Here is a 15,625-nt window from a genome sequence, read left to right on the forward strand (position 1 = left end):
TTTTCAAAATCTCACACCCTCCCATGTTTCCCATCTTCCCAAGGAATTTTAAAATTCCTTTTGCAATCCCCATGCACACAATATCTTGAGATTTTTTAATTCCATGTGCATCCCCCAAGGAATTTTTAATTATTTTTATCCTTCCTAGGTGCATTGGGAACTCTCCCCATGTACCTTGAGGAGGGTGGAGACAAGAAATAAATTTATGGAAAATCTCTTGATCTCCACCCCCCTTGTCATGTCATTATCCCTTGATCCATGTGATCTCTTCCTCTGATCTCTTCCTCTCAATCCTAGCCCTCCATTGCCTTTCAATTTTGACCATCCATTTTTCTGCATCCAATTGTATAAATTGGGGCCTCCATCCCCTCATTTGACATCTCCAATTTTAGTAAGTTCATGCTGCCATCTTGAGTCCAAGAATCCATTCAAGAGCCTACACTATATCCAAATTTCCTACATATCCACAATTAGCCGCTTCCATCATACATCCACTATTCCAATCCTTGATCCATTTGTAGTGCACATTGGAGAGTCATCCACATCAATCAATTGAGGTAATAAAATAAGGTTGGAGAAGGGGTGCTACTTCAACCTCATCAAGAGCTTAATATGAGGAAGAAGGTGAACTTTGGGGCAGGTATAATGGTTACTTGTGCTTTTTAGTGTTTATGTTTTGTGTTTTTTATCTCTCTAACCATTTTACATTCCTTATACTTTTCTTGTCTTAAAAAACAACCCTGAAACCATGTCTTGTTGACTAAGTGGTTGCAAGTAATGGTAGTTCAAGTGGCCAAACCATTGATGCCACAAACAACTCACCTCATCTGCATGAGTGAGTAACATAGTTGAAGGAGATTCATGAATAAAGTGAGAAAACTAATATAATCTAGAATGATGATTTTCTTTTCCCAAAACAACAGTAGAATAATTATGCATTTCACTAATTATCATTGTATCTGGTGTGAACTCAACTCGTTTGCCAGAACCAATGTGAGTGATTTGATAAATAGATATGAGATTAGTTGATAAAGATGGAACACAAATGAAATCCTCAAATGTTCCTTCGCCCACATCAATAGACCCTCTTCCATGCACTTCAATAGGAGTGTCATCACCCATTAATATGGAAGGCATAAAACATGGCTCTAAAGAGGTGAAATCATCTTTTTAAGAGGCCATGTGGTACAAAGCGCTTGATTCAATGATCTAAGAATTTAGTTGTGAAGCAATAGCAACTAGGACCTTACCCTTTCCTTTTCCCTTACTCTTATTTGTGTCCTTTGAAGATCCTTCTGATTAACTCTGTTTGATTGAATCAGGCACCTTGATATTATACTTTTCAAGAAGATGTGATAGGTGATCAATTTGTTTCTTTAAACACTTATGTTCATCATGACTAGGCCTCTTACAATAAGAACACTTTACCTTCTTCTTCGTAGGTTGTTCACCTTGTGATGAAGAGGTCTAATTATCCACTTTTGAAGTAGCAGATTTCTGATCTTTCTTCTTCTCTCCTTGGTTTTTTTATTTCTTATCTTGCTTACTAGACCCTTTCAGTCTTATGTGCCTTGATTTATAGCTACCCATTCGAACCAATTTGTCCTAATCCCTAGTGATTTCTATAGAAAATTCATCTAGAGGAGGCATTTTGAATGTGGTATGTAGGGTACATTTATAGCATAGAATGTAGAAACAATCACTAAATAGTTAGGACCAAGCTTAGAAAGAATACTCAAGATCAATTGCTTATTGTATGCAGAAAAATATGTGTGTAAACTATTGAAAATATAAACTAAGCAAATGACATACACATATCTCAACCATAGTTAAGATACTTGATTGTGCTGCATGATAGTGAATGCAAGATGTGATAGAAAATTCTATGCTAAATGGATTTGTTTATGCAAAAGAGTGAGTGAGAATTTCTGCATTACGAGGGTATGAAAAATGAAAGTGAATGGTTTGTCAAGGAAAATGGGGGGTTTAAATAGGCCTGAAGGTGAGATGGAAGGGCATGGGAATGAGACATGTGTCCCTAAGAAGGGCAAGTGTCATGAAGGAGAATGACATGTGTCCTTAGGAAGGACATGTGTCATTGGAAGGAATGACATGTGTCCTCGAGGACACATACCCATTTGGGAGTAAGCCACCTAAATTGGAAGGTTCTATTCCAAAAGAGATTGAAAAATCATGTTATTCCCATGTTTGAGGAAATTTTAGATATTTTCCAAAATTTTAGGAAATTTTCCCCAAATCCAAAGACAATTTCTACAAATTTTAGGAAATTTGGGATATTTTAGGGAATCTTGAGATATTTTGGGAATGTGCACACATATTGTGAGGATTAAGGGATAGGGTTGACTAAACCGTTAGTTAGCTAGGTGATTTTGTTAGGAGAAGGGTTAGAGGAGGGGTTAATGTTAGGAGACATGTGAGGAAAATAGAATTAATTAATATTAATTAATTCTATGAGAGAATTTGAGAGGAAAAAGTCAACATGAATTAAATAAATCAAATTGCATTTGATTTATTTAATAAAATAAGGGTTCAAATTCAATTAATTAATTGATTTATGGTTGTCATATAATTAATTAAAGGGGGACTATAGTGTAATTAATAAGATTAATTAGCTAGAAGGGAACACAAATTAACTAAATAATGTGTAATTATTTAATTAAAGGTGCTCAGGATAACTAAATTCAATTAATTAAATTAGTCAAATTTAGGTGTCTACATTTTTCCCCTCTTTTCAATGGCGCTAGAATAGCATTAGTGCAAAGACAAAAGACACAAACAATAGAAGAACAAGGTGCAAGGAAAATCCCAAGATAGATGAAATAAGGGAAAGAAATAGGTTTTGAAATCAAAAATCGCACTCAAAAAGATGATCGCGAGAAGAAATGAGAAGAAAAATTGTCCCAAAGGGACTGAGATGATGAAAATAGGGCTTTGGGAAGCCCTATATTAGTAAAATTGGAAATTTACTATTCATTTTTACTGCGCATAGGAAAGATTTGAGAGCCAATTAGATCCCTTTTAGATTTTCTTTATGCAATTGAGAGCTTTTGGTACATTGGATGAGATGGCGGCTAGGGAGATCCTAAGGCATCATTCGAATGTGACAACGAGCGTCAGACAGAACATGCAACTCAATTGAGATGTATGTATCGAAAAACTTGAGGTTTGATTTTAATTTTTGGCATTTTTTCACATTTAATGTTGTAGAAACAGTGATACCGCCGGTTCATAAGCCGCGAGACCATGTGCTAAGGCGGCAGGTATGTGTTCCTGCCACCCATGCGCAATAGTAGGATTAGGTAGCTTAAGGGGGATCTGGTTTGTGATCCAACGAATGTGGAATCGCTAAAGGAAATAGTAGTATCTCTATCCCATTATCAAGATGCCAGCGGGATTGCAATCCTTTTTTCAGGGAAGAAGGGGAGATAGAGGGAAGTGTGGATGCATTCTCATGATGGTGGGAATGCATCAAACAATGGCGGGATAGTGATACCATTTTCCAAGAAATAACAGGATTGAATTTTTCTTTGTTGGAAAAGATCAAAAAATGCATCAGGTGATGGGATTGAAGGGAAAATAAGAAACTCAAAGAAAAGCTTAGGATAGATAGAGGAAAATATTTCTTACATGTTTATTTGTTTGGGTGTAGTGGAGCATGGATATCCTAGTGAGTCGGGAGAGGCATTTAGTTGTCCTGAGAGTAGCTGATGGATTCGGGCTTGCAAGTTGGGCTCGCATTGATGCGATTGGATTAGGTCATTTGGCACGTATGCCACATATTTGGTCCCACATGTCTATGTTGACTCCACTAGTAGAGAGGTGGAGGAGCGACATGACTACCCTTCATATGTCGACTGGGGAGGTTATTGTCACCGACAAGGATGTATATCGCATCTTGAGACTGCCAATTTGAGGAGTTAGGGTTATTGCAGAGTAGGCCCCCTTAGTGAATGTTATTCAGTATTGTTTGGAGCATGAGTACAACTATGTCACATAAAACTATCATTAGAGCTTTCTTTATAGCAAGCACCTCCTGATTGACATATATTATTTTGTATGTGCATTTTGCTAGATAGAGATGGAAGAGATGTTGTTTTGGGTATGATTCGGGTTTGTATTCACGCTGTGGATGGTGGTCGGTCGATGGCTTGGGGGACTCTTGGGGGACTCTTGTTTTGGCTGAGTTATATAGAGAGCTCCATCAAATATGCTACCACAGAGGTCACAATTTTGGCTTCATGACTCTACTCCACGTATGGGCATGGAAGGATTTTGTAGTGACTCATCCAATACGATGCACGGATAAAGGAGAAGGTTTTCCTATTGTATATAGCTACAAATATCATTATGAGGAGACTGAGGATGTTTATTATTGGAGAGTTATTTTTTATACATTAGATGTGTCTCATGTTTTATGGTGACCTTACATGGCATTGGCTAGTTGGCCCGAGGATCATAGACATATTCCTTATGTGATTACTCCTATGTATATTATCGGCAAGAGAGAGAACATGATTGAGCAATATAGAACTAACAAGGTCCAGCTCCAATTTGGTTTTGTTCAGGATATTCTCAAGGCACCCCACAAGTTTAGGAGGATTACTAGAGAGTGAGCCATAAAGTGGGGGGTAGTTTTAGAGGATAGATAGTGGCTCATTGATGAGTGGACATGTTTAACCCCTGTTGTATGGGATCCCAAGGTAGGATTTGCAGATCCTGGTGTTATTGATGCATATGCAGCATGGTGGACCCATCATAGGCACACTTGAGTTGGGAGAGCGGGATTAGCTCCAATGGGGAGTAGGAGGAGGGAGGCACGAGATCGAGGTGTCAGATTAGATGCCTATCAACCGGCTAGAGGTATAATGGAGGTAGTAGTTGCCACAATTTTGTGGTGAGTGAGAGGGGTTCTAGTAGTGCCAGCTAGGAGAGAGATGAGAGCTAGATATAGAGAGAGGATAGGAGGAGATGATATCGAAGGAGGAGGAACAGGGAAAATAGGGACATAGGCCATATGGATGTCGATGACCTCCTTACGACCAATACAAACTTGACAACATAAGAGAGATCGGAGAGGAGAGGGGTCATTGACACCATTTGATCCAACAACATGGATATGTGCCTTAGAGGAGGCAGCAGCCTGGGCATAAGAGAGATTATGTATTGTTACTGCTGAGAGAGATAATCTCTTTAGAGAGAGGGACATGATAGACCAAGCCAGGATTCAACTTTAGGCTGAGAGAGATTGGCTATTCTGGGAGAGGGATACAACCATAACTGTGAGGGATGCAACCATAGGTGCGAGGGATGCCATAGAGCATGCTAGGTGGAGGATGAAGGAGACAATGGAGAGATACAAGGGAGAGAGGGATGAGGCCCAATGCTAGGCTAGTGCAGGAGGAGGAGAGGCAGCTTTAGCAATGATAGTGGAGAGATAGGGGGTAGAGATACAAACTCTTTCTCACCAAGTCAGGTGGTATAGGGCTCAGTATGAGCGAGTTGTTCATGCTGATCAATGTGAGGTGTACACAACTCCTCCTAGGGCTAGAGGATCCAGTTCTTCTCATAATGGGGGATCTAGTGGAGGGTCAAGGAGATCTAGTTGGAGCACTAGTGGGTCTAGCAGGAGGACTCATACACAGAGAAATGGGCAGAGCACTGGATCAACATCAGGATCCGCATAGGGATCCTAGGGATAGGATTAGGGACAGGGACTTCCAAGACAGGGACCAACCTATTCTTCCTTGAGAATTTTGTTACAGCTTGATGCAGATTAAGAGGATTATTTTTCGTATACCATACACATGATATATTCATTATTTGATTATTTGCATCCCATGCATATTTTTGGGCATATGAGGTGATCATCATTCTTTTGTTTGTTATGAGTCAGAGATGTATTTATTCTTTATTTATGATGTACCATATGATGTATATATTGATACAGTTGTACATATACACTTCTTTGACAGTCGTTATGACATTCTTACATGCACATATATGATGATGATTCAACTCTCTATGTATGGTACTTTTTATGCTTTTCCCGATGCATGTATGATTGACATATATAAATGTATGGATGCATGACTATGATATGATATTCTACCATATTTTGTGATGCAAGATGTGGTGTACTATATGATATGATGTGATATGATATGTACTAACCATCTTGGTGATGCAAAATAATACATTGATATGTTCTATATGATGTACATTCAGTCTTATGACATGGATGTTATATATTGATGACATTAGGGATTGATTATATGTTTAAATTTCCTATAATGCAGGATATGTTGATGACATGATGTGATAATTTACAAGATGTTGTTCTTTATTGATTGCATAATATGATATGTACATGTCCTAATAATATGGTATTGATGACATAATGCTTTTTATGATGATGCATGATGAGATATACATAATGTTTATGTTAGATGATGCATGGATATAAGATGTTTATACAACATGTAATATGCAATGCAATGAATGAATGAATGAGTTATTTGATACCTACTAATTTATGTGTAATGCAAGATTATATGAATGCAATTCTATTATGATGAAAGATACAAAATGCTCCAAGAAATTTTCAACAAGGACAAAGGTTAGCTAGATGAAGAACGTGTGCACACTCCTAAGCGAAATTACGAAAGGAAAAGAACCATGTGAATGCAATGCATATGCAAATGTGAATGAATCATGGAGCACAGTTATCTTTGGCACCGACTGTCATTTTAGCAAGCACTTACTTTAATATAGCATTACATATGATGCATCAGGATATGAGGAACCGAGGTGATTTTCGTAGCCAATGCATGGACTGGCTCAAATAAACACATAAAAGATTAATCTAGCACTATACAAAATTATTGAGAATGCTGCAAGAAATAGTACTAGAAAAACCACAAGAAAAGAGATATGCCCCAGTGTAACATGAGATAACCAAGACCTCATGAGGGAACAACATGGGACACATAAAAAACACACCAGGAAAAAAAAAAAAAACAAGATCAAACCCCTAGTTTTGTTATTCCTAGCACACCATGATATAAAGTATCATGGCGACCAAGAGGACAAAAAACAAAGGAGCTCAAAAGATAAAAAAAATATCAAAAGGAATCAAAGCCAACATGAGTGCCTCAGATATCTTTTGCCAAAGAGGGACTGATAGATAAGGATTTGATGATATCTGACTAGAGGAAGGATGCATCCTGCGCAGACTAATGACTGAATGAAGCATTAATAAAAATGTTTTTGACAAAAGGAAACCTGATATGATCATGATACCAAAGACGTTAAGTGACCTTTGTTATAAAATGTGAGAATGAGGTATGATCTTAGGAATGCAACCAACATGCACATATGAACATCGAACTAGAAACCTATGCACTAGGCACATTTTACATGACTAACCGAAAACTTATAGGACAAAGCTTACACTATGCTACAAAGATTTATACAACTCCTATGTATATGCAACTATAATCAAGAAGACACTACACAAAAGCTCGAATGAGGACAAACATGGGGATGCACAAAAGGTTAATTGACATAGGCATTGAACAAAAGATACCATGCTAGGATGGGATTGAAGAGAGACAACAAAAAGATAATGGAACTGCCCTTATATATAGCGACTGTTTCCAGGTTTTCACCATATATACATGCCCAAGGCGCCACCAAAGGTAGTTTTCACCATAGGACGATTTTTTTCTTTTTCTCTTTTTTTTTTTTTTTTTTGATTTTTCACTTTTTTGGGGATTTTTTTGGCTTTTTCAATTTTTGGGGGATTTTTTGGCTTTTTCAATGCACACTGTCATGGAATATGCATAAAATTTCTTTAAATGCAAGATATTTAGGGGATCATTGAGAGAGCCCCCTTTTGGAGTAGACAACTGATAGGCTCCTGAACCATATTTGTTGTTATAACCTATGGGCCTAACCAATTAACTTCAAACTTTCCTTTCTTTTCTCTATATTGTTGATTTCTTGGATTCTTTCTAAGCACTAGATCACCAACCTAAAAATCATGAGGATGAACTTTCTTTTGATATTGTTTCTTGAGAATAGTTTGATATACTTGCAAGTGATCATATTCTTTATGGCATATCAAGAAGATCTAGCCAATCCATCCTTGCTACCCTATAATCATCATCAGAAACAAAATCCTTCAAGGATATTCGTAAGGATGGTAACGCAACTTCAATCGGTAAAATTGCTTCCGTACCATAAACAAGGGAGTATGGAGTAGCGCCAATGGGAGTTCGAATATTGTTGTGGTATGCCTAAAGGCCGAGATTTAAATGGAGATGCCAATTACAACCAGTTTCATTGACAACTTTTTTTAAGATACACAATAGGGTTTTATTAGTTGCCTCAGTCAGATTGTTACCTTGCGGGTAGTATGGGGTTGACCAACGATGTTGGATATGAAATATAGAGAAAATATTATGCATGTTTTGGTTTTTAAATGGGGTTCCATTATTAGTAATGATGGTAGAGGGGACTCCATAGTGGCAAAGGATATGACACAAGATAAATTTTGAAACTTGAACACCAATGTTAAGAGTAAGGGGAATGGCTTCAACCCATTTGGTAAAGTACTCAGTAGTTGCAATGATAAAATTGTGTCCATCTGAAGAAGAAGGATGAATTTTACCCACTAGATCAAGGCCCCATGTGGAAAAAGGCCATCGTGTCATGGTAGGTTGGAAATCTTGTGATGGAACATGAATTAGGTCACTATGTTGAGGACAAGGTAAGCATTTCTTTAAAAACTCACAACAATCATGTTCTATTATGGGCCAATAATATCCCACTCTCAAAAGTTGGTTGGCAAGGACATACCCACTCATATGAGCACCACAAGTTCTGGCATGCACTTCTTTCATCACAAAATTAAATTTGTTTGAATTGAGACATCTAGCAAGGATGTCATGATAGTGTCAACGATATAGATTATCTCCTATAATTGTAAATCAGGCACATCGAAGGATAAGATTTGATGGTCGAGATATGTTAGGTGGAAGGGTATTATCTTTAAGATAAGCATAAATTCCATGATAACAGGGTGGTTAGGGATCAAAAATGTTACACACCATATCTATATGTGATGTTTCAAAAGTTGGCTAAAGAAGTTATTCAATCAGGAATTTATACTTTTGACTATTCGACTCCATTGCAATTAGTGACCCAATAGTACCCATGGCATTAGCTACTTTATTCTACGCTCTTGGGACTTGACCAAAAGTGATATTCTAAAATTTCTTCTTGAGGCCATTAGCCATTCTCTTGTATGACAATAACTTATCACCCTTGGTTTGATATTCATCATTTACTTTTTTAACAACTAACTGTGAATCCCCATAAGCAAGGATATAAGCAATATTCCATTGCATAGCCATTTTAAGTCCTGCAATGAGACCTTCATACTCAGTAATATTATTTGTACAAGGGAAAGACAATTTGAAATATTTAGGAAGAAGATCACCTTGTGGTGTGACAAACAAGAAACCTGCTCCTGACCCATTCTTTGTATGTGATCCATCGAAATAAAGTTTCTATGGACTCTATGTTGCAACTGTAAAAAACATACTCATCTAGAAATTCTACAATTAAAGGATGAGTATCTACTAGGGGAGTTTCTGCTAATTGATCTACAATTACCTATCCTTTGATGACCTTTCTATCTACATACTGGATATCAAACTCACTGAGCAACATGACCCATTTAGCCATATGGCCAATTAAATTTGTTTTGGATAACATGTATTTTAGAGGATCAATTTTAGAAATGAGCTTAACTATATGACTAAGCATATAATATTGAAGCTTTTGTGAACAAAAAATAACAACTAGACATGTTTTTTCCATGGGTGAATAATTAAGCTCATATCCAATCAAGGTTCAACTAATGTAATAAATGGCACACTCTTTTCCTTGATCATCATGTTGGGCAAGGAGTGCTGCCACTCCCACTAGAGTAATTGAAATATATAGAAGGAATGGTCTTCTTGGAATGGGTGGCATCAACATTGGAGAATGAGATAAATATTCTTTTATTCTATCAAATGCATGCTGACATTGAGCATCTCACTTGAATTATGTACCTTTCTTGAGAAAATGTGTGAATGGTTGACATTTATCTACCAACTGAGCAATAAATTGCTTGATAGATTACAGCTTTCCTTGAAGGCTACACAAATTTCTCAGTGTTTTAGGAGGAGACATTCCTAGAATTGCCTTGACTTTCTTAGAGTCAACTTCAATGTCGTGCCTGGAGACTATAAAAACAAGGAGTTTACCTAATGTATCTCCAAATACACACTTTTAAGGATTGAGGCGTAACTTTTATTTAGCCAAAGGTTCAAAAATTTGTTCAAGGATAGCTAGATGTTCTGCCCTGGTTTTTTATTTTCCTAGAATGTCATCTACATAATCCTCCAGTATCTTATGCATGTGATCATGGAATATTACTGTCATATCATGTTGATATATGGTACCTACCTTCTTAAGACCAAAGGGCATAACTTGATAAAAAAAGGTGCCCCAGGGAGTGGTAAATGTTGTTTTATATTGATCATTCTCTGCAATTTTTATCTGATTATAACTTGAAAAACCATCCATAAGGGAGAGAATCTTATGTCTTGTTGTCAAATCCACTAAGATATAAATGTTAGGAAATGGAAAATCATCTTTTGGACATGCTTTATTGAGGTCTCTGAAATCTGTACAAACTTGGATGGCTCCATTAGGTTTAGAAATAGGCACCATGTTAGAAATCCATTCTGAATAGTCAATAGGTCGAATAAATTTGACTTCTAACAAATTTTCCAATTCTACTTTGACCAATAATGAAATCCAAGGATGCATCTTTTGAAGCTTTTTCTTAATAGATGTAACATTTGAATCAACGACTAAATGGTGTACAACAAGTTCAAGATGAAGTCCTAGCATGCCTACATAGGACCATGCAAAATTAATAGGCTATTTATAAAGGATATGAAAGAAAACTTGAAACTCTTCATCAGATAAAGATGGTACCACATATGTAACCCGAGGATTTTCTATAGTTCCTAAATTAACTTCTCTGGTTTTATCAATGAGAATTGGGGATTTATCAGGAATTTGTATGTCTATGAGAGGAAGAGGGGATTCCTCATCTTCTAGCGCCTCAGAGAGATTTTCACCAGAAGATACACCCTTCATTTTTACTTTTTTTGGAATCTATAGGTGCCTCAAAAAGGTTTTCACCTATAGATAATTAAGGATCCCCTCTTCCCCAAAATAGCCTTGAGAGTCCAACTGATAAACTGTATTCAGAACTGGATGATAATATGGTGTACACTCAGTCGCTCCCAAAAATTGCAAGAGCATACCATCATTATGAAATGTATCAAGGTGTGCAATAGTTTGACCCCAATCAATGAGCTCAAGATAGCAAAGGGAAAGGATAATTACAAGAATGGATGTGTCAAAAAGGGTGGATGTGCCAAAGCACGAGGAGCTATCTATATCTTTGAATGCTTGTTTGACAACCTCCTCCGGTATATCTTCAATATCATTCAAAACATTTTCATGGTTTCTAGAAGTGCCTTCTAAAGTTGAGGGTTCATTAGAAGAATGTCCAAAAGTAAGCCCTTGATGACGAACATTTGTAATTGGATCAACAGATCTTCTGACTCCATGTTCTTCTTGTCCTAATCTACCACCTTGATAATCTCATTTCATGGTAGCCAACTTGTGTGCTACTAGGCATTTTTCTTTAAAATGTTTAAGGGAAACATCTTTGTCTTCAGTAACATCTTTGAAAAGCCACTGATTAATATCTCCCTCTCTAACTTCATGATTGAGTTCATGATGGGATTGGAATGTAGTAGAAACACACATTCCAATCACACGTTCTTTGTTCTTTTGTTCTTTAGTTGGTTTCCCATGAGTATGAGGATCTAGAGGTAATGTACCCATTGCAAGGGTTTCTTGTAAGGCATATTCACCATAGCCAACATCGTTGATCTTGAGCTGGGAAAAGGTGGATGAAACAAAAGCTTTTCCTTTAAGAGTAGTGAGTATGGAGTCACGGTCAACATATGAAGATGATGGAGTAGTTTGAGGAATTTCAAAGTTAATTCCTGGGCAATGATGGGAATATGGGAAAGATGTTTTAAGAGCATGACAATATTCAAATGGTTGAGTGTCACCACGATTAGTAATTTCACAACCTTGGTAGGGAAATTTTAAACATTGGTGTTAGGTGGATGACATAGCCTACATAGCATGAATCCACGAGCGACCAAGAAGGATATTGAATGGAAGATCAAGATCAACAACATGACAAAGAGTATCTTGTGTTACTAGGACCACTTGAATTGGAAGATTAATCATTCCTACTAAGGTTCTCTCTGCATTATCATATGCTTTAATAGTGATGCACTGGTTATGCAAATTCATGATAATATAACCGTGTAACAAATTTCAATGTACAAATATTTAGGGTAAAACCATTATCAATCAACACCCTCTTTACTTTATAATCCTTGATAACAACTTTGATATTAAGCAAATGAATATGATGGGGATCAGGAACCATGGCATCAGATTGGGTAAAAATGAGATGGTATGTAGCAGATAAATGTGCTACTAAATATTGGAATTACATTGGATCTATGTTACTAGGTACATGAGTTTCTTGCAATGCACGATTAAGGATTTCTTGATGTGTGGGTGAAGCTTTCAACAAATATAAAATGGAGATCTGTGTAGGGGTCTTACCTAAATATTCAAGAATATTATACTGTGTTGATACAAGCACTTGAGATGGAGTAGGTGGAGTAGGAGGCGGAGCTCCAAGAACAGTCATGTGAGCTCCTCTAGTGGTTGCAACGCATTGGGTATCAAGTCCCTTGACTTGAATCATATTAACATGTTTCTCTATCTGAGTAACACAACCTATTGTAGGACCATAATTAAATGGAACCTTGTTGTAATTGATTTTATTGGTGGCACAAATCTGACTAGCATTGGACGTAATGGTTTCTTCTTGATGTTTGGAAAGAGAAACTTTATACATACCTAAATCTGCATTGGGTGACTTTACTTGGTAGGGTCAACATAAATGTTTCCTTTATCAATGAGATCTTGGACTAGATGTTTGAGTTTCATGCATTTATTTGTTGCATGACCCTTGACACAATGATAAGCATAGTATTCATTTTCCTTACACCAATCAGGCTTGGGTTTGGAATCATCAAATGCTATTGTCTGTGGATATACAACCATATTGTACTACTCCATACATTTGAAGATCACATCCAAGGGTTCCCCCAGGGGTGTAAATTGAAATCATGAATTATTATAAGTAGTCTGTTGAGGAGAAGCTTGAGAAATAGTGATGGTGTTGGTATGATTAGTTGGTACATTTGATGTCAAAATTTGAGGAGTACGATAAGCCTAAGGTGGTGGATCAACATCTAATGTTAATGATGAATGAATATATGATTGTTGATTAGAGTATGCTTGTGTAGGTGGTGGTTTAGCAACCACGACTATTTGAACTATTTTAGAATTAGTAAAACCATCTCCTACAATGTTCTTATTTTTCTTCCAATATATTTACCTCTAACCACTTGAGTTATTAGAATATTCTTTATAAATATTTATGACTCCCTCATCAATCAAGGCTTGTTTTATTGATGGTCCTTTGGTCATGATATATTTGAATGTAGTTTCACAATTTAAGAAAATATGATATGCAAGCTTTGGATGTAGATTACTGATGAATATCAAAACCAATTGAGTATCAAGTACTATACAAAGGAAATGACCCACAAGGGTTCCCCATCCTTAGATATAGTCCAAAAAAAGCAAAAAAGAGAAAAATACAACCAAAAAAAAAAAAAGTGAAAAAAGAGAAAAAGAGCAAAAAAGTAAAGAAAAATGGTTCGCCCTCTAGTGAAAACCTGGCAAACAGGTGCTTTGGGAAAGTACCATGGTGAAAACCTGGCAAACAGGTGCCATGTGTAACAAGATCATTGCTCTGTCATCTGTCATGACCTCTAGCTATGCTTTTTCTCGGCCAGTTTATCATGTCTATCTTTGTCTTGACCCAATGTTCTATTCTAGGCCTGTGATTGGTCAACATCATTATCATACCCCGGTTTCTTGTACATATGTTTTGGTCCCGATCTATGTATGTCTTTTAGTTGCGCATTGGGTGCGTTCCCCTTGTCATGATCAATCACTGGAACTTTTGCATCTAAAAATGTCCTGAAAAAATCATAAAAATTGAAAAATGTCCTGAAAAAAATCATAAAAATTGAAAAATGTCCTGAAAAAATCATAAAAATTGAAAAATGTCCTGAAAAAAATCATAAAAATTGGAAAATGTCCTAAAAAAAATCATAAAAAATTGAATAATGTCCTAAGAAAATCCCTACAAAGTCAAATAAAGTCCCAAAAAGATGAACACAAAACAAACAAAAAAATCATTAAAACCCAAAAACAAGCATTTTGTCAATAAACGATCCCCTTTGTGCATAGACAGCCCACTGAGTATACATCCAATGACACGTAATCCAATGTTGTGCTTTACTGCAAATCACGCATAAACAGATGAACTTTTTCAATCAAACCAAGACATTCAAATTGATCAAAATTGTCATATCAATCAACCTCAATATCATTTGTTCTTTTCACTACTATCATGGGTCTTATACAGGGTGTGGTATACTCAAAACCAAACTGTGTCCTGTCTTAGATGGGGTACCGCATGTCCTAAAACCAGACAGCATGGCTGTCCTATCAGCACTTTCAACTTTTGACAATGAAGATCAAGATGTTTGTTTGATTTGTTGGAATTTGTGCATTTTATCTTTTTATTGATTTATCTTTGGCTCCAGTCATGTTCCTATGTTGCTCGATGATGTCACTGAGTGATTTAGAGTGACCAGGATGGTTCATGATCTTTTTCTTTTTTGTTGTGATTGTTGTTTGTCTGTGATGTGTCTATCTTTTGCAAAAAGGGTTGCATTTTAACTCTGGCCTTCAATGCCATGATGCTACGCATCCATTTTGCTACATTAAAATAAAGGTTCTCACCTACAAAGTGCATTAGTGAAAGCAAGTTTTTCTGCATCTCTACTTGTTTTCTGTCTCATTTCTTCTTACTAAAATTTCTTCCATCATTCTTGGCAGTCTGTTTGATCCTATCATGTTCTATCATTCTTATCGATCAATTGGCCTATTTTCTGCATGTTTTCGGCCAATTCCTCGAGGGGGCATGCATATGTCATTGTCATTGTCTGGGGCATTTTCATTACTGTTCTTTGAAACAACACTTAAAATCGCATTGTCTCAAAGAGGGGTAAAATGTAGACACCTAAAAATGGTCAACGCTTGCGGAGTCATACTTTAACATTTGCGCATTGCCTCATTTTAGGTTTTTGCGTCGCATTAACATTTCTCCTATGTCACGCACTTGGTCTTTATCATTTGCGAGCATCGAGTCGTTCTTCTACATTCTTCATTCATCTCGCTCTCAAATTTGGTCTTATCGACAACACTATCTAGTCATGATTTTGATCACATCAATGTG

The sequence above is a fragment of the Cryptomeria japonica genome, chromosome 9 (genome assembly GCF_030272615.1).
Source record: "Cryptomeria japonica chromosome 9, Sugi_1.0, whole genome shotgun sequence".
Lineage (NCBI taxonomy): Eukaryota > Viridiplantae > Streptophyta > Pinopsida > Cupressales > Cupressaceae > Cryptomeria > Cryptomeria japonica.